This window comes from Amblyraja radiata, chromosome 5 (genome assembly GCF_010909765.2).
Source record: "Amblyraja radiata isolate CabotCenter1 chromosome 5, sAmbRad1.1.pri, whole genome shotgun sequence".
Classification (NCBI taxonomy): domain Eukaryota; kingdom Metazoa; phylum Chordata; class Chondrichthyes; order Rajiformes; family Rajidae; genus Amblyraja; species Amblyraja radiata.
In genome coordinates, this window is record NC_045960.1 from 114,594,575 (window position 1) to 114,610,606 (window position 16,032).

Consider the following 16,032-nt stretch of genomic DNA (forward strand, 5'->3'; position numbering starts at 1 on the left):
GATCGCTGGTCGGTGCAGACTCGGTGGGCCGAAGGGCCTGTTTCCACGCTGTATCTCTAAACTAAACTGAACCACCCTTGTCACCAACTAACCTCTACATCTACCTCACTGAAGCCCCTCACACTATCTTTAATCAGACTTTACTGGACTTGACCTTGCACTAAATGTTATTGCCTTTATCCAGTATCTGTACACTGTGGACGGCTCGATTATAATCACGTCAATCCACCAGTTCACACTACAAACCTGCACGTCTTTGGAGAGTGGGAGGAAACCTGAGCCCCGCGTGGTCACAGGGAGAACGTGCAAACTCCACACAGACAGCACCCGAGGTCAGGATCGAACCTGGGTATCTGGCGCTGTGAGGCAGCAGCTCCGTCGATGACCACATAAACTGCACAGGAATATAATAGATCTTCATCAGGAACAGCACGCAGAGAGTCGCTACGTTCCACTGCCATCTTGCAACATCCAACTCTCTGAAACGTCCCATCCTGTCCCAAAGAGATGTGCGGTTCCTTATTTCCTCACGTAAGGCCCGGTGACCTGTAGCTCAGCCACAAGGTCCCGGGTTTAATCACGCCATGTGCTGCAGTCTGCCAGGAGTTTGCTTGCTCTACTCGAGAGTGGGGTACGTTTTCCTGGGTTGCTTTCTCCCCACGTCTCAAAGATAGGCAGGCCGGTATATGAAACTGTTTTAGTTTAGTTTAGAGATACAGCGCGGAGACAGGGCCTTCAGCCCACTGAGTCTGCACCAACCAGTGATCCCCGCCTGAAGATGGGTCTCGACCCGAAACGTCACCCATTCCTTCTCTCCACAGATGCTGCCTGACCCGCTGAGTTACTCCAGCACTCTGTGAAACGTCACCTATCCATGTTCTCCACAGATGCTGCCTGACCCGCTGAGTTACTCCAGCACTCTGTGAAACGTCACCTATCCATGTTCTCCACAGATGCTGCCTGACCCGCTGAGTTACTCCAGCACTGTGTGAAATGTCACCTATCCACGTTCTCCACAGATGCTGCCTGACCCGCTGAGTTACTCCAGCACTCTGTGAAACGTCACCCATTCCTTCTCTCCACAGATGCTGCCTGACCCGCTGAGTTACTCCAGCACTCTGTGAAACGTCACCTATCCATGTTCTCCACAGATGCTGCCTGACCCGCTGAGTTACTCCAGTTTTGCACTATCCTACACACACTACGGACAATTTACAATGACCAATTAACCTACCAATCTATACATCATTGGTGTGCAGGGGGAAACTTGAGCATCAGGAGCAAACCCACGCAGGTCACGGGGAGAAGGTACAAACTCCGTACAGACAGCACCCGTAGTCAGGATGGAACCCGGGTCTCTGGCGCTGTGAGGCAGCAACTCTACCGCTGTACCACCTTGTACATTACCCCTGGAGAGGAGGTAGGAAGATAGTGTGGGGTCGGGAAGAGGCATCGGAGGATGGGCTGTTAGGCTTCTGAGAAACCTCAGGTTATAGACAATAGGTGCGGGAGTAGGTCATTCGGCCCTTCGAGCCAGCACCGCCATTCAATGTGATCATGGCTGATCATCCACAATCAGTACCCCGTTCCTGCCTTCTTTCTATATCCCCTGACTCCGCTATCTTTAAGAGCCCTATCTAGCTCTCTTGAAAGTATCCAGAGAACCGGCCTCCACCGCCCCCTGAGGCAGAGAATTCCAGACTCGCAACTCTGTGTGAAAAAGTGTTTCCTCATCTCCGTTCTAAATGGCTTACCCCTTATTCTTAAACTGTGGCCCCTGGTTCTGGACTCCCCCAACATCGGGAACATGTTTCCTGCATCTAGCGTGTCCAAACCCTTAATAATTGTATATGTTTCAATAAGATACCCTCTCATCTTTCTAAACTCCAGAGTGTACAAGCCCAGCCGCTCCATTCTCTCAGCATATGACAGTCCCGCCATCCCGGGAATTAACATTATATTGTCACGAGTACCGAGCTACAGTGAAAAGCTTTGTTCTGCACGCTATCCAAACAGATCAGACAATACTATACATAAATACATTCCAGTCAAACTCCAGTACAACAGGTGGAGCAAAGGGGAAGATACAGAGTACAGGAGATAGTTCTCAGCATTGTAGCGCATCAGTTCCACAGACTGGTCACAGGGAAATAATGTGAGTAATGGGATTCTAATTTGAGCTAGCATGGACTTGATGGGCCGAGTTTCCTCATCTGTTCTCAGAAGATGAAACAAGATAACACAGGGTTGCTTTCAGTGCTGCAGAGAGTTAGCCCACAGCACCAAGCCCAGAGCTGCAGCTGCAGTGCCTGCAGTCAACATTAGCACGCTGCTGGCCATTTCACCACTGGCTTCTTCAGTAAAGTGAGCTCTGTCATTTGCATCGTGTAACCGCAGAGAAAATTAAAGGGCTGAGACCCTGGAGTTGAGAGGCTTCAGAATTAAACCATCAAATGGAATCTGACAATCTAAACCATCTCCACAGCCCAAAAATACGCTTCAAATACACATTAGCTGAACACTCACCCACATCAACTTTGCCACAGTTTCTGGTGCTATTTTTGCTGACGTATTGAAGTGCCACATGAAGGGTCGTGTGTACAGCAGGAGCTTGTGAGATTGGCTGCAGATAACAGAGAATGGGGTGGGGAGGGGTGCTGTACTGATTGGGAGCGTCTGTGACCAGCGGGCGTTCACCAGCCTGGTCTGTCTGTCCATTCCCTCCACACATGGCTGCTGAGTTCCACCAGTGCTGTGTGTTTGTCTCAGGATGGCAGCATCTGCACATTGTGGTGTCTCCATGAAGGAGGCTTGTTCTTTCAGTAACACTGGCACTGTAACATGAAGGCCATTCTCCAACACACAGCAGTCAGATGCTAGAACAGAGATAATGACCCAAAAGCATACATCGCCTACACCATGTTTAAGAAGGAACTGCAGATGCTGGAAAATCCGAAGGCAGGCAAAAATGCTGGAGAAACTCAGCAGGTGAGGCAGCATCTATGGAGTGAAGGAAATAGGCAACGTTTCGGGTCGAGACCCTTCTGCAGACTGATGTGGGGGTGGGGGGTGGGAAGAAGAAAGGAAGATGCGGAGACAGTGGGATGTGGGGGAGCTGGGAAGGGGAGGGGAAGGAGGGAGAAAGCAGGGACTACCTGGAATTGGAGAAGTCAATGTTCATACCGCTGGGGTGTAAACTGCCCAAGCGGAATACGAGGTGCTGCTCCTCCAATTTGTGGTGGGATTCACTCTGGCCATGGAGGAGGCCCAGGACAGAAAGGTCGGATTGGGAATGGGAGGGGGAGTTGAAGTGCTGAGCCACCGGGAGATCAGGTTGGTTAGTGTGAACTGAGCGGAGGTGTTGGGCGAAGCGATCGCCAAGCCTGCGCTTGGTCTCACCGATGTAGAGCAGCTGACACCTGGAACAGCTTTGCCCAACACCTCCGCTCAGTTTGCAATAACCAACCTGATGTACCTTTAAAATGGAGATGAGGAGGAATTTCTATAGTCAGAGGGTGGTGAATCTGTGGAATTCATTGCTACAGAGGCTGTGGAGGTTATCATTGGATATTTTTAAAGCAGAGATTGATGGATTCTTGACTAGTAAAGGCATCGAAGGTTATGGGGGGAAGGCAGGAGAATGGGGTTGAGAGGGAAAGATAGATCAGCTGATGATTGAATGGTGGAGTAGACGATGGGCCGAATGGTCTAATGCTGCTCCTCCGTCTTATGGCCTAACAAACTCCACTGGTATAGAGTCATACAGCATGGAAACAGGCCCTTCAGCCCAACACGCCAATGCTATCAGAGCCAGTCCCATTTGCCTGCATTTGGCCCATATCCCTCTAAACCTTCCCATCATGTTGAAGTATCTGTTTAACTATTGTAATTGTACCCACTCTACCACTTATTTAAGAACGAACTGCAGATGCTGGAAAAATCAAAAGGTAGACCAAAATGCTGGAGAAACTCAGCGGGTGAGGCAGCATCTATGGAGCGAAGGAATAGGTGACGTTTCGGGTTGAGACCCTTCTTCAGATTGATGTGGGGATGGGGGGGGGAAGCCCCACCCACCCCACCCCACATCAGTCTGAAGAAGGGTCTCGACCCGAAACGTCACCAAATGGCCTACTCCTGCACCTATTGTCTATTGTCTATCCCTCCATATCCATGTGCCGTCTAAAAGCCACTAATGTATCTGCTTCAGCCACCACCCCCGGCAGTGCGTTCCAGGCACCCACCACCCTCTGTGTGAAGCACTTGCCCCCACACAGCTCCATTGCCCCCCTCACCTGAAAGCCGTGCCCTCTGGTCAATGGTTCTAAAGATGCTGCTGTATACTGAATACTCTGTAACCTCACTAAGTGCCACATCTCACATGTGAGGATCAAAGTCCATCGGCCATTTCTCTGCCTACAGTTGATCGACACTCAATGTCCTGCCTATAGCAGCCATTTAGCTCAACTCTGTGTGTTAGAACTATAAGCAGTTACCTTTACATTTTACCTGCCTGTAAGTATATGGGTGGGATTTATTACATAGTCAGAGGCCTTTGTGGCTGGGACTCTCATGCAGACACAATATCTTTTAGTTTTAGTGTTGGAGGAAGCATGGGGGGAAGGCACAGCTTTTGACCATGCACCAGTTTGACCATGCACCAGTTTGACCATGCACCAGTTTGACCATGCACCAGTTTGACCATGCACGTGACCATGCACCAGTTTGACCATGCACCAGTTTGACCATGCACCAGTTTGACCATGCACCAGTTTGACCATGCACCAGTTTGACCATACACCAGTTTGACCATACACCAGTTTGACCATGCACCAGTTTGACCATGCACCAGGTTGACCATGCACATGACCATGCACCAGTTTGACCATGCACCAGTTTGACCATGCACCAGTTTGACCATGCACCAGTTTGACCATACACCAGTTTGACCATGCACCAGTTTGACCATGCACCAGTTTGACCATACACCAGTTTGACCATGCACCAGGTTGACCATGCACATGACCATGCACCAGTTTGACCATGCACCAGTTTGACCATGCACCAGTTTGACCATGCACCAGTTTGACCATACACCAGTTTGACCATGCACCAGTTTGACCATACACCAGATTGACCATACACCAGTTTGACCATGCACCAGTTTGACCATGCACCAGTTTGACCATACACCAGTTTGACCATGCACCAGATTGACCATACACCAGTTTGACCATGCACCAGTTTGACCATGCACCAGTTTGACCATACACCAGTTTGACCATGCACCAGTTTGACCATGCACCAGTTTGACCATGCACCAGTTTGACCATGCACCAGTTTGACCATGCACCAGTTTGACCATGCACGTGACCATGCACCAGTTTGACCATGCACCAGTTTGACCATGCACCAGTTTGACCATACACCAGATTGACCATGCACCAGTTTGACCATGCACCAGTTTGACCATGCACGTGACCATGCACCAGTTTGACCATGCACCAGTTTGACCATACACCAGATTGACCATGCACCAGTTTGACCATGCACCAGTTTGACCATGCACGTGACCATGCACCAGTTTGACCATGCACCAGTTTGACCATGCACCAGTTTGACCATACACCAGATTGACCATGCACCAGTTTGACCATCCATTTAGTTTGACTACGAGTAACATCAGTGTGATAAACATACATCTTCTAGATGAGCTGGGACACATCCTCAGTGATGTCACCTGGGGGCATTGGGTGTTTCGGATCTCACAACATCAGACACCCTCACCCAGTCGACCCAGCCGGGGTTGATCAGGCCCTGACTTGCGTCCCAGCAGCAACCGCCCACGGATCAGCCATCTTAGTAACCACTCTGCAGGGGTTGGGAGGGGTTGGGAGACTCTAGTGCGTGGAGGGACTGGGCTCTGTGGGGTGAGTCCTGGCCGGGCTCCTCCTGCGTCTCACCAGGTTCAAGGCCTGTACGTGCTCTGCACCTCTTTCTCCTTCTCCGAGCATTTCATTCTCGCCTGATGTACTCAAAATGTACTTAAACAAGAAGAAGTTTGGATGAATATCTTACTGTTTTTACTAGGACAATAAAGAGACTATTAATTAAGAGACTGTTTTGAAGATTTATCTTCGGACGGCATTGAATGTCTCGTGGAGAGCTCGCATGCGTAACAAAGCTGTCTCCTTACCTCTGTCTTCAATCATAGTGGCTAGAGGTATATCATATCATATAGATATGAATGATATAATAATGTGCCACTACACTGCTTATTCATGCGTCTATCTGCCTGATAACCATTGCTATGCCACTTGCCGCCATCACCTCCCCTAGCAGTACATTCCAGGCATCCACTCAACTTCAGCCATGCAACGTAAATCTTCTTTAAATGTCCACATCTCACCATTGGAGCGTTCTGGACTCTCCAAATCCTCCACATCTTTCTTGTAATGGGGCGAGAAACAGCAGAGGCCCCAGCACCGGTCCCTGCAGAACTCCACTGGTCACAGCCCTCCGGCCTGAAGATTGTCCATCCACCACAAGCCTCTGTCTTCTATCGGTAAGCCCGTTCTAAATCCAAATGACCACGTCTGTTAATTCCATGCATCTTAAGCTCATGGATCAGCCCACCATGGTGGACTTCAGCAAATGCCTTACTAAATTCCATGTAGACAACATAAACCACCCAACCCTCATCAATCATCCTCGTTACATCCTCAAAAATCTCGATCAAGTCCGTAAGACAAGACCCGCCGCTTACTAACTTAATTGTTCGATCATCCCTCAACAATAACGTTTGGCTTTAGTTTCTTTTTAGGTAACTTTCTGGGTAACTTTTTAAGGGGTAACTTTATCCACGCAAAGGATGATGGGTGTATGGAACAAACTGCCAGACGAGGTGGTTGAAGCAGGGACTACCCCAACATTTAAGAAACAGTTAGACTGATACATGGATAGGACAGGTTTGGAGGTATGGACCAAAAGTAGGTAGTGTAGCTGGGACATGTTGGCGGGTGTGGGCAAGTTGGGCCGAAGGGCCTGTTTTCACATTGTATCACTCTATGACTACATTATACCCCCAGCATGCATGAATGCTTCAAAATCAAGTGGTCGAGTTTTATTGCCATATACTCAGGCATAGAAAATAGGTGCAGGAATAGGCCATTCGCCCCTTCGAGCCAGCACTGCCATTCAATATGATTATGGCTGTCCATCTAAAATCAGTACCTCTTTCCTGTTTTTCCTCACATCCCTTGATTTCGTTAGCACCAAGAGCTAAATGTAACATCTCTCTTGAAAACATCCAGTGAATTGGCCTCCACTGCCTTCTGTGGCAGAGAACCCCACAGATTCAATGCACAAACTAAATGAGGAGTTGAAGAAAAATGGTGGTAGGACGTTGAGTGACAAAGCATTCTTTGTGGCAAACTTCTGCCTCCGAATCAAAGTCTGATCAAACTTCCAGTTGTTCACTAGTCTGGTTAACCTACAGCAAGGACACCAGATGTTACAGATGCTGCAATCCAGAGCGACAAATCTAGGGAGCCCAGAGCAAGCTCAGCTGTCCTTAACACGCCACCTTGTGGATAAGAAGTAACTGCAGATGCTGGTTTAAACCGTAGACACGAAATGCTGGAGTAACTCAGCGAGACAGGCAGCATCTCTGGAGAGAAGGAATGGGTGACATTTCGGGTTGAGACCCTTCTTCAGACAAGGGTCTCGACCCGAAACATCACCCATTCCTTTTCTCCAGAGATAGACAATAGTCAATAGGTGCAGGAGTAGGCCATTCGGACCTTCAAGCCAGCACCACCATTCAATGTGATCAGGGCTGATCATCCCCAATCGGTACCCCGTTCCTGCCTTCTCCCCATATCCCCTGACTCCGCTATTTTTAAGAGCCCTATCTAGCTCTCTCTAGAAAGCATCCAGAGAACCAGCCTCCACCGCCCTCTGAGGCAGAGAATTCCACAGACTCACCACTCTCTGTGAGAAAAAGTTTCCTCGTCTCCATTCTAAATGGCTTACTCCTTATTCTTAGATGCTGCCTGTCCCGCTGAGTTATTCCAGATTTTTATGTCTACCTTGTGGATAATGTTTGACTTGCAGGATTATTCACAACTCTTTCATCCTTTTCTCTTACACCTTGTGGCTTTTCATCTCCGGCCTTGGTCCAACCATCTACCTATCAAACCCCCCTCCTCACCTCTGGCAGCATATTACCTGCCATGAACACAAGATGCTGGAGAAAATCTAGACACGCTAGAGGCAGGAAACATGTTCCCGATGTTGGGGGAGTCCAGAACCAGGGGCCACAGTTTAAGAATAAGGAGTAAGCCATTTGGAACGGAGACAAGGAAACACCTTTTCTCACAGAGAGTGGTGAGTCTGTGGAATTCTCTGCCTCAGAGGGCGGTGGAGGCAGGTTCTCTGGATACTTTCAAGAGAGAGCTAGATAGGGCTCTTAAAGATAGTGGAGTCAGGGGATATGGGGAGAAGGCAGGAACGGGGTACTGATTGGGGGTGATCAGCCATGATCACATTGAATGGCGGTGCTGGCTCGAAGGGCCGAATGGCCAACTCCTGCACCTATTGTCTATTGTCTAACTCAGCGGGACAGGCAGCAAATCTGGAGAGAAGGAATGGGTGTAATTTCAGGTTGAGACCCTTCTTGAGTGACAGTCAGGGGAGAGGGAGACATAGAGATAAGGAAGGGCAAGGTGTGAGAACCAGACATCAAGGGATGAGGATCAATCAGAATGTAGAATCGATCATTGTTCACTTGAAGGTGGTCACGTACCATACCGAAAAGAGATGGAAAATCTCGGCAGCGCCCATGTTTTACTCAGTCTTGCTGTAACAATAACTAGTCAAGATGACCCAAGCCTAGAGAATACACACACAAACCAACCTCCCTTCCATTGACTCCATATATACCTCACGCTGCCTCGGCAAGGCCAGCAGCATAGTCGAGGACCAGTCGCACCCTGGCCACTCCATCAGGCAAAAGGTACAGAAGTGTGAAAACACACACCTCCACATTCAGGGACAGTTTCTTCCCAGCTGTTATCAGGCAACTGAACCATCCTACCACAACCAGAGAGCAGTGCTGATCTACTATCTACCTCATTGGAGACCCTCGGACTATCCTTGATCGGACTTTGCTGGCTTTATCCAGCACTAAACGTTATTCCCTTGTCATGTATCTGTTCACTTTGAGTGGCTCGATTGTAATCATGTATTGTCTTTCCGCTGACTGGTTAGCACGCAACAAAAGCTTTTCACTGTACCTCGGTACACGTGACAGTAAACTAAAGTGTAACAGGATGTAATGTGGGGTGCTGTTCCTAGAGTGGGTCCTGTTACGATGCCTGCTGGCCACTGATTGCTGCATAGACTGTGTGGCCCAGCGCACTGTCATGTTTAACTATTTTCACCTGTGTGTCATTATCTTTTGTGTTACCTATTGAGTTCCCTATTTAAGTGCTGATGTTTGATTGTCTTTGCTCAGGCTTGGATTAGTCCCCATGCTGAGCCTTTTATTCTTGTTGTTCAGGATTCTAGTCAAAGGCTTTTTGGGTTTAACTTCCACCTGTGTCTTTTCTGTACTCATCTCTCTAGTTCAAGTGCCTGTTGCCATTGCCTACTGTAGCAGCTTGTCCATACACCCACCAGCCTGTGTGTGGGAAATCAATTGAGAATGTCATGTTTAATGTGGAGGCTTTGTCTAATTCCACAACATTGAGGGGGGGGACCTCATTGAAACATACAGAATAATTAAAGGCTTGGATAGAGTGGATGTTGTGAGGATGCTTCCATTAGTGGGAGAAACTAGGACTAGAGGCCACAGCCTCAGAATTAAAGGACATTATTTTAGATAATAGACAATAGCTGCAGTAGGCCATTTGGCCCTTCAAGCCAGCACCGCCATTCAATGTGATCATGGCTGATCATCCCCAATCAGTACCTCGTTCCTGCCTTCTCCCCATATCCCCTGACTCCACTATCTTTAAGAGCCCTATCTAGCTCTCTCTTGAAAGCATCCAGGGAACCTGCCTCCACCGCCCTCTGAGGTAGAGAATTCCGCAGACTCGCCACTCTCTGTGAGAAAAAGTGTTTCCTCGTCTCTGTTCTAAATGGCTTACTCCTTATTCTTCTAGGAAGGAGATGAGGAGAAATATCTTTAGTCAGAGGGTGGTGAATCTGTGGAATTCTTTCCCACAGATGGCTGTAGAGGCCAAGTCGGTGGATATTTTTAAGGTAGAGATTGATAGATTTTTGATCAGTACGGGTGTCGGGGTTTATGGGGAGAAGGCAGGAGAATAGAGTTAGGAGGGAGATATAGATCAGCCATGATTGAATGGCGGAGTAGACTTGATGGGCCGAATGGCCTAATTCTACTCCTTTTTCTTATGACATAACATTAACTCAAGACTCAGAATACCAATGGTACAGATCTAGATTTCTCTGGAACCATGTGGCAACGATTACAAGAGAAGCCAGGATGGACTGTCTGTCCACAGGTTCTTGTCATACGAGTAGAATTAGGCCAAATTTAGGCCCATCGGGCCTACCTCGCCATTCAATCATGGCTGATCTATCTTTCAAAGCTGATCTGACTTCCATTCTTCTGTCCTCCCCATAACCCTTGACATCTTTACTACAGGGCAAAGGTGAACAGCCGGAAGTGGTAGTGCATGTCGGCACAAACGATGTTGGAAAGAAGGGGATTAATATTCTGCAGTGAGACTTTAGAGAGCTCGGAAAAATGCTGAAAAGCAGGACCTCCAGGGTTGTTATCTCCGGTTTGCTTCCAGTTCCTCGTGCTGGCGAGAGCAGGAACAGGGAGATACGGGACCTGAATGTGTGGCTGAGGAACTGGTGCACGGGGCAGGGATTTAGATTCTTAGATCAATGGGATCTGTTTTGGGGTAAGGGGGAACTGTACAAAAGGGACAGATTGCATCTTAACAGGTGGGGGACCAGCATTCTGGCAGGCAGGTTTGCCACTGCTACACGGGTGGTTTTAAACTGAATAAGGGGGGGGTGGGGTGTCAAATGGGATAGTGGAGGATGGAGTTAAAGAGAAAAGGTTTCTTAAATGTGTGAGCGGAGAGACAGAGGGGTGTAAAATGAGGGTAGAAGCAATAGGTAGCAAGGTGAAAAGTAAAAGTGGCAGGCAGACAAATCCAGGGCAAAAATCAAAAAGGGCCACTTTTCAACATCATTGTATAAGGGGTAAGAGTGTTGTAAAAACAAGCCTGAAGGCTTTGTGTCTCAATGCAAGGAGCATTCGTATTAAGGTGGATGAGTTGAATGGGCAGATAGCTATTAATGACTATGATATAGTTGGGATCACGGAGACATGGCTCCAGGGTGACCAAGGCTGGGAGCTGAACATCCAGGGATATTCAATATTCAGGAGGGATAGACAGAAAGGAAAAGGAGGTGGGGTAGCGTTGCTGGTTAGAGAGGAGATTAACGCAATAGAAAGGAAGGACATTAGCTTGGAGGATGTGGAATCGATATGGGTAGAGCTGCGAAACACTAAGGGGCAGAAAACGCTAGTGGGTATTGTGTACAGGCCACCTAACAGTAGTAGTGAAGTTGGGGATGGCATCAAACAGGAAATTAGAAATGCGTGCAACAAAGGTAAAACAGTTATAATGGGTGACTTCAATCTACATAGATTGGGTGAATCAAATTGGCAGGGGTGCTGAGGAAGAGGATTTCTTGGAATGTATGCGGGATAGTTTTCTACACCAACATGTAGAGGAACAAACGAGAGAGCAGGCTATTCTAGACTGGATACTGAGTAATGAGGAAGGGTTAGTCAGCAGTCTTGTTGTGCGTGGCCCCTTGGGCAAGAGTGACCATAATATGGTTGAGTTCTTCATTAGGATGGAGAGTGGCATTGTTAATTCAGAAACAAGGGCCCTGAACTTAAAGAAAGGTAACTTTGAGGGTATGAGACGTGAATTGGCCAAGATTGACTGGCAATTAATTCTTAAAGGGTTGACGGTGGATATGCAATGGAAGGCATTTAAAGACTGCATGGATGAACTACAACAATTGTTCATCCCAGTTTGGCAAAAGAATAAATCAGGGAAGGTAGTGCATCCGTGGATAACAAGGGAAATCAGGGATAGTATCAAAACAAAAGATGAAGCATACAAATTAGCCAGAAAAAGAAGCCTACCAGAGGACTGGGAGAAATTCAGAGTCCAGCAGAGGAGGACAAAGGGCTTAATTAGGAAAGGGAAAATAGATTATGAAAGAAAACTGGCAGGGAACAGAAACTGACTGCAAACGTTTTTATAGATATGTGAAGAGAAAAAGATTAGTTAAAACAAATGTAGGTCCCTTGCAGTCAGAAACAGGTGAATTGATCATGGGAAACAAGGACATGGCAGACCAATTGAATAACTACTTTGGTTCTGTCTTCACTAAGGAAGACATAAATAATCTGCCGGAAATAGCAGGGAACCGGGGGTCAAATGAGATGGAGGAACTGAGTGAAATCCAGGTTAGCCGGGAAGTGGTGTTAGGTAAATTGAATGGATTAAAGTCCGATAAATCACCAGGGCCAGATAGGCTGCATCCCTGAGTACTTAAGGAAGTAGCTCCAGAAATAGTGGATGCATTAGTGATAATTTTTCAAAACTCTTTCGATTCTGGAGTAGTTCCTGAGGATTGGAGGGTAGCTAATGTAACCCCACTTTTTAAAAAGGGAGGGAGAGAGACCAGTTAGTCTAACGTCGGTAGTGGGGAAACTGCTAGAATCAGTTATTAAAGATGGGATAGCAGCACATTTGGAAAGTGGTGAAATCATTGGACAAAGTCAGCATGGATTTATGAAAGGTAAATCATGTCTGACGAATCTTATAGAATTTTTCGAGGATGTAACTAGTAGAGTGGATAAGGGAGAACCAGTGGATGTGTTATATCTGGACTTTCAGAAGACATTCGACAAGGTCCCACATAGGAGATTAGTATACAAACCTAAAGCACATGGTATTGGGGGTTCAGTATTGATGTGGATAGAGAACTGGCTGGCAAACAGGAAGCAAAGAGTAGGAGTAAACGGGTCCTTTTCACAATGGCAGGCAGTGACTAGTGGGATACCGCAAGGCTCAGTGCTGGGACCCCAGCTATTTAGAATAGAATAGAATATTTATTACATGTCATTTGAACCTCAGTGAGGCTCAAACGAAACTTAGTTTCCACAGCCATACAGACAGAGACAATTCCTACAAGACACACACACAATTCAAGTTACACAAAAGGCAAAGTCTTTCTCTCCCCTGCACCATTTTCTCCCAATGTTGAAGCCCCTGGCGGGCGCTGGAATGTCCCACGGCCATTGAAGCCGCACAGGGCGATGTACGGCCCCGCGACACGTGCTGGAGAAGTCGCGTTGCGGGAGCTCCGGAAAGCGGTCTCTCACCCGGACCCGCGAGCTCCCGATATCACAGTCCACTAGACCTGCGGCTGCAGCTGGAGCTTCCGAACTCCGTGGTCGAGCCGCAGCAGCAAGCCACCACCGCTCCCTACGCTCTGAGGCCGGCCAGCCCCACGATGGTAAGTCCACAGCTCCGCAGGCTCCGGGACTGGAGCCCCCAAGTCGTTCCAGCTGGAGGCCGCTCCACGGTACTAGGCCCCAACGACAATGGAGACCCGACAGGAAAAAGGTCGGGTCTCCCGTGCAGGGAAGAGATTTTTTAAAGTTTGGACGAGGGAATTGAATGCAACATCTCCAAGTTTGCGGATGACATGAAGCTGGGGGGCAGTGTTAGCTGTGAGGAGGATGCTAGGAGGCTGCAAGGTGACTTGGATAGGCTGGGTGAGTGGGCAAATGCATGGCAGATGCAGTATAATGTGGATAAATGTGAGGTTATCCACTTTGGTGGCAAAAACAGGAAAGCAGACTATTATCTGAATGGTGGCCGATTAGGAAAAGGGCAGATGCAACGAGACCTGGGTGTCATGGTACACATGTCATTAAAAGTAGGCATGCAGGTGCAGCAGGCAGTGAAGAAAACAAATGGTATGTTTGCATTCATAGCAAAAGGATTCGAGTATAGGAGCAGGGAGGTTCTACTGCAGTTGTACAGTGTCTTGGTGAGACCACACCTGGAGTATTGCGTACAGTTTTGGTCTCCTAATCTGAGGAAAGACATTCTTGCCATAGAGGGAGTGCAGAGAAGGTTCACCAGACTGATTCCTGGGATGTCAGGACTTTCATATGAAGAAAGACTGGATAGACTCGGCTTGTACTCGCTAGAATTTAGAAGATTGAGGGGTGATCTTATAGAAACTTATTCTTAAGGCGTTGGACAGGCTAGATGCAGGAAGATTGTTCCCGATGCTGGGGAAGTCCAGAACAAGGGGGAAATCTTTTAGGACCGAGATGAGAAAAACATTTTTCACACAGAGTGGTGAATCTCTGGAATTCTCTGCCACAGAAGGTAGTTGAGGCCAGTTCAGGCGGTCGGTGGGGGCGCTGCAATGGCGGCAGCCCTGTCAGCAGCGCGTTAGTTTTTTCAACTTTTTTAATTTTTTTAGTATGTTTTAAAGTATGTTTGTAATGTTTCTTTGTGTGTTTTGTGTGGGGGGTGGTGTGGGGGGGTGAGGGGGAAACCGTTTCGGCCACATCCTCCATGGAGAGGCGACTTTTTCCAGGTCGCCTCCCCGTGGCCTAACATCAAGGATCGGCGCGGCCTTTCCCGGAGACGCGCCCGGGGCTTCAGCGGCGGGCGCAGTGTGGACTCTCGGCGTGGAGCGGGCGAGCCCTCGCTGGAGGGGAGCGCTCCGTTTCGCTGGCCCGGGGCAGCCGGCAGCCTGAAGCCGCGGTCTGCAGTTTCAGCTGGCGCGGCGTCCGCAGCCCGGGATCCCTCATGGGGGACCCGGGGGAAGAAGAAGCCATCACTGCCGGCCCGCGGCCAACTTCTACCGCCAGCGCGGTGGCGACTTACCATCACCCCTAGAGGGGAGCTTCGACCGCCGGCCCTGCGGTCTACGGTGCTTCTGGCTGCGGGAACTTTAAACTTTTAATCTTCGACCGCCGGTCTGTGGCCTACACCAACTTAAAGCCGCGGTCTCCGGTGGGGAAGAGCCGACTCTGGTCTTACCTGGACTTGTACCTTGTCCTTTTACCATCTGGACGCCCGCAGCAACAGCTGCGGAGGGTTGAGATCCCGACCACGGGGGAAAATGGAGGTGGTCTGGCCAAATTGTGTGCCTTCCACCACAGTGATGAATGCTGTGGTGGATGTTTATGTTACATTTTTATTGTGTTTTTGTGTGTGTTCTTTATCATTGTACCGCTGCTGACATATTCATTTCACTTGCACTTATGTGCAATGTGAGAAATAAACCGTATTGCATTGTATTGTATTGGCTATATTTAAGAGGGAGTTAGATGTGGCCCTTGTGGCTAAAGGGGTCAGGGGGTATGGAGAGAAGGCAGGTACAGGATACGGAGTTGGATGCTCAGCCATGATCATATTGAATGGCGGTGCAGGCTCGAAGGGCCGAATGGCCTACTCCTGCACCTATTTTCTATGTTTCTAAGCAAGAACCTATCAAACTCCGCTTTAAAAATACCCAATGAATTAGGTAGTCTATAGTAATGAATTCCACAGATTCACCACTCTCTGACTGAAGAAATTCCTTATATCCTTTCAAAAGGCACATCCTTTTATGCTGAGGTTGTACTCTCAGGTCCTAGACTCTCCCACTAGTGGAAACATCCTCTCCACCTATCCATGTGCTCCACAGATGCTGCCTGACCCGCTGAGTTGCTCCAACACTCTGTGAAACGTCACCTATCCATGTGCTCCACAGATGCTGCCTGACCCGCTGAGTTGCTCCAGCACTCTGTGAAACGTCACCTATCCATTTTCTCCACAGATGGTGCCTGACCCGCTGAGTTACTCCAGCACTCTGTGAAACGTCACCTATCCATGTTCTCCACAGATGGTGCCTGACCCGCTGAGTTACTCCAGCACTTTGTGAAACGTCACCTAT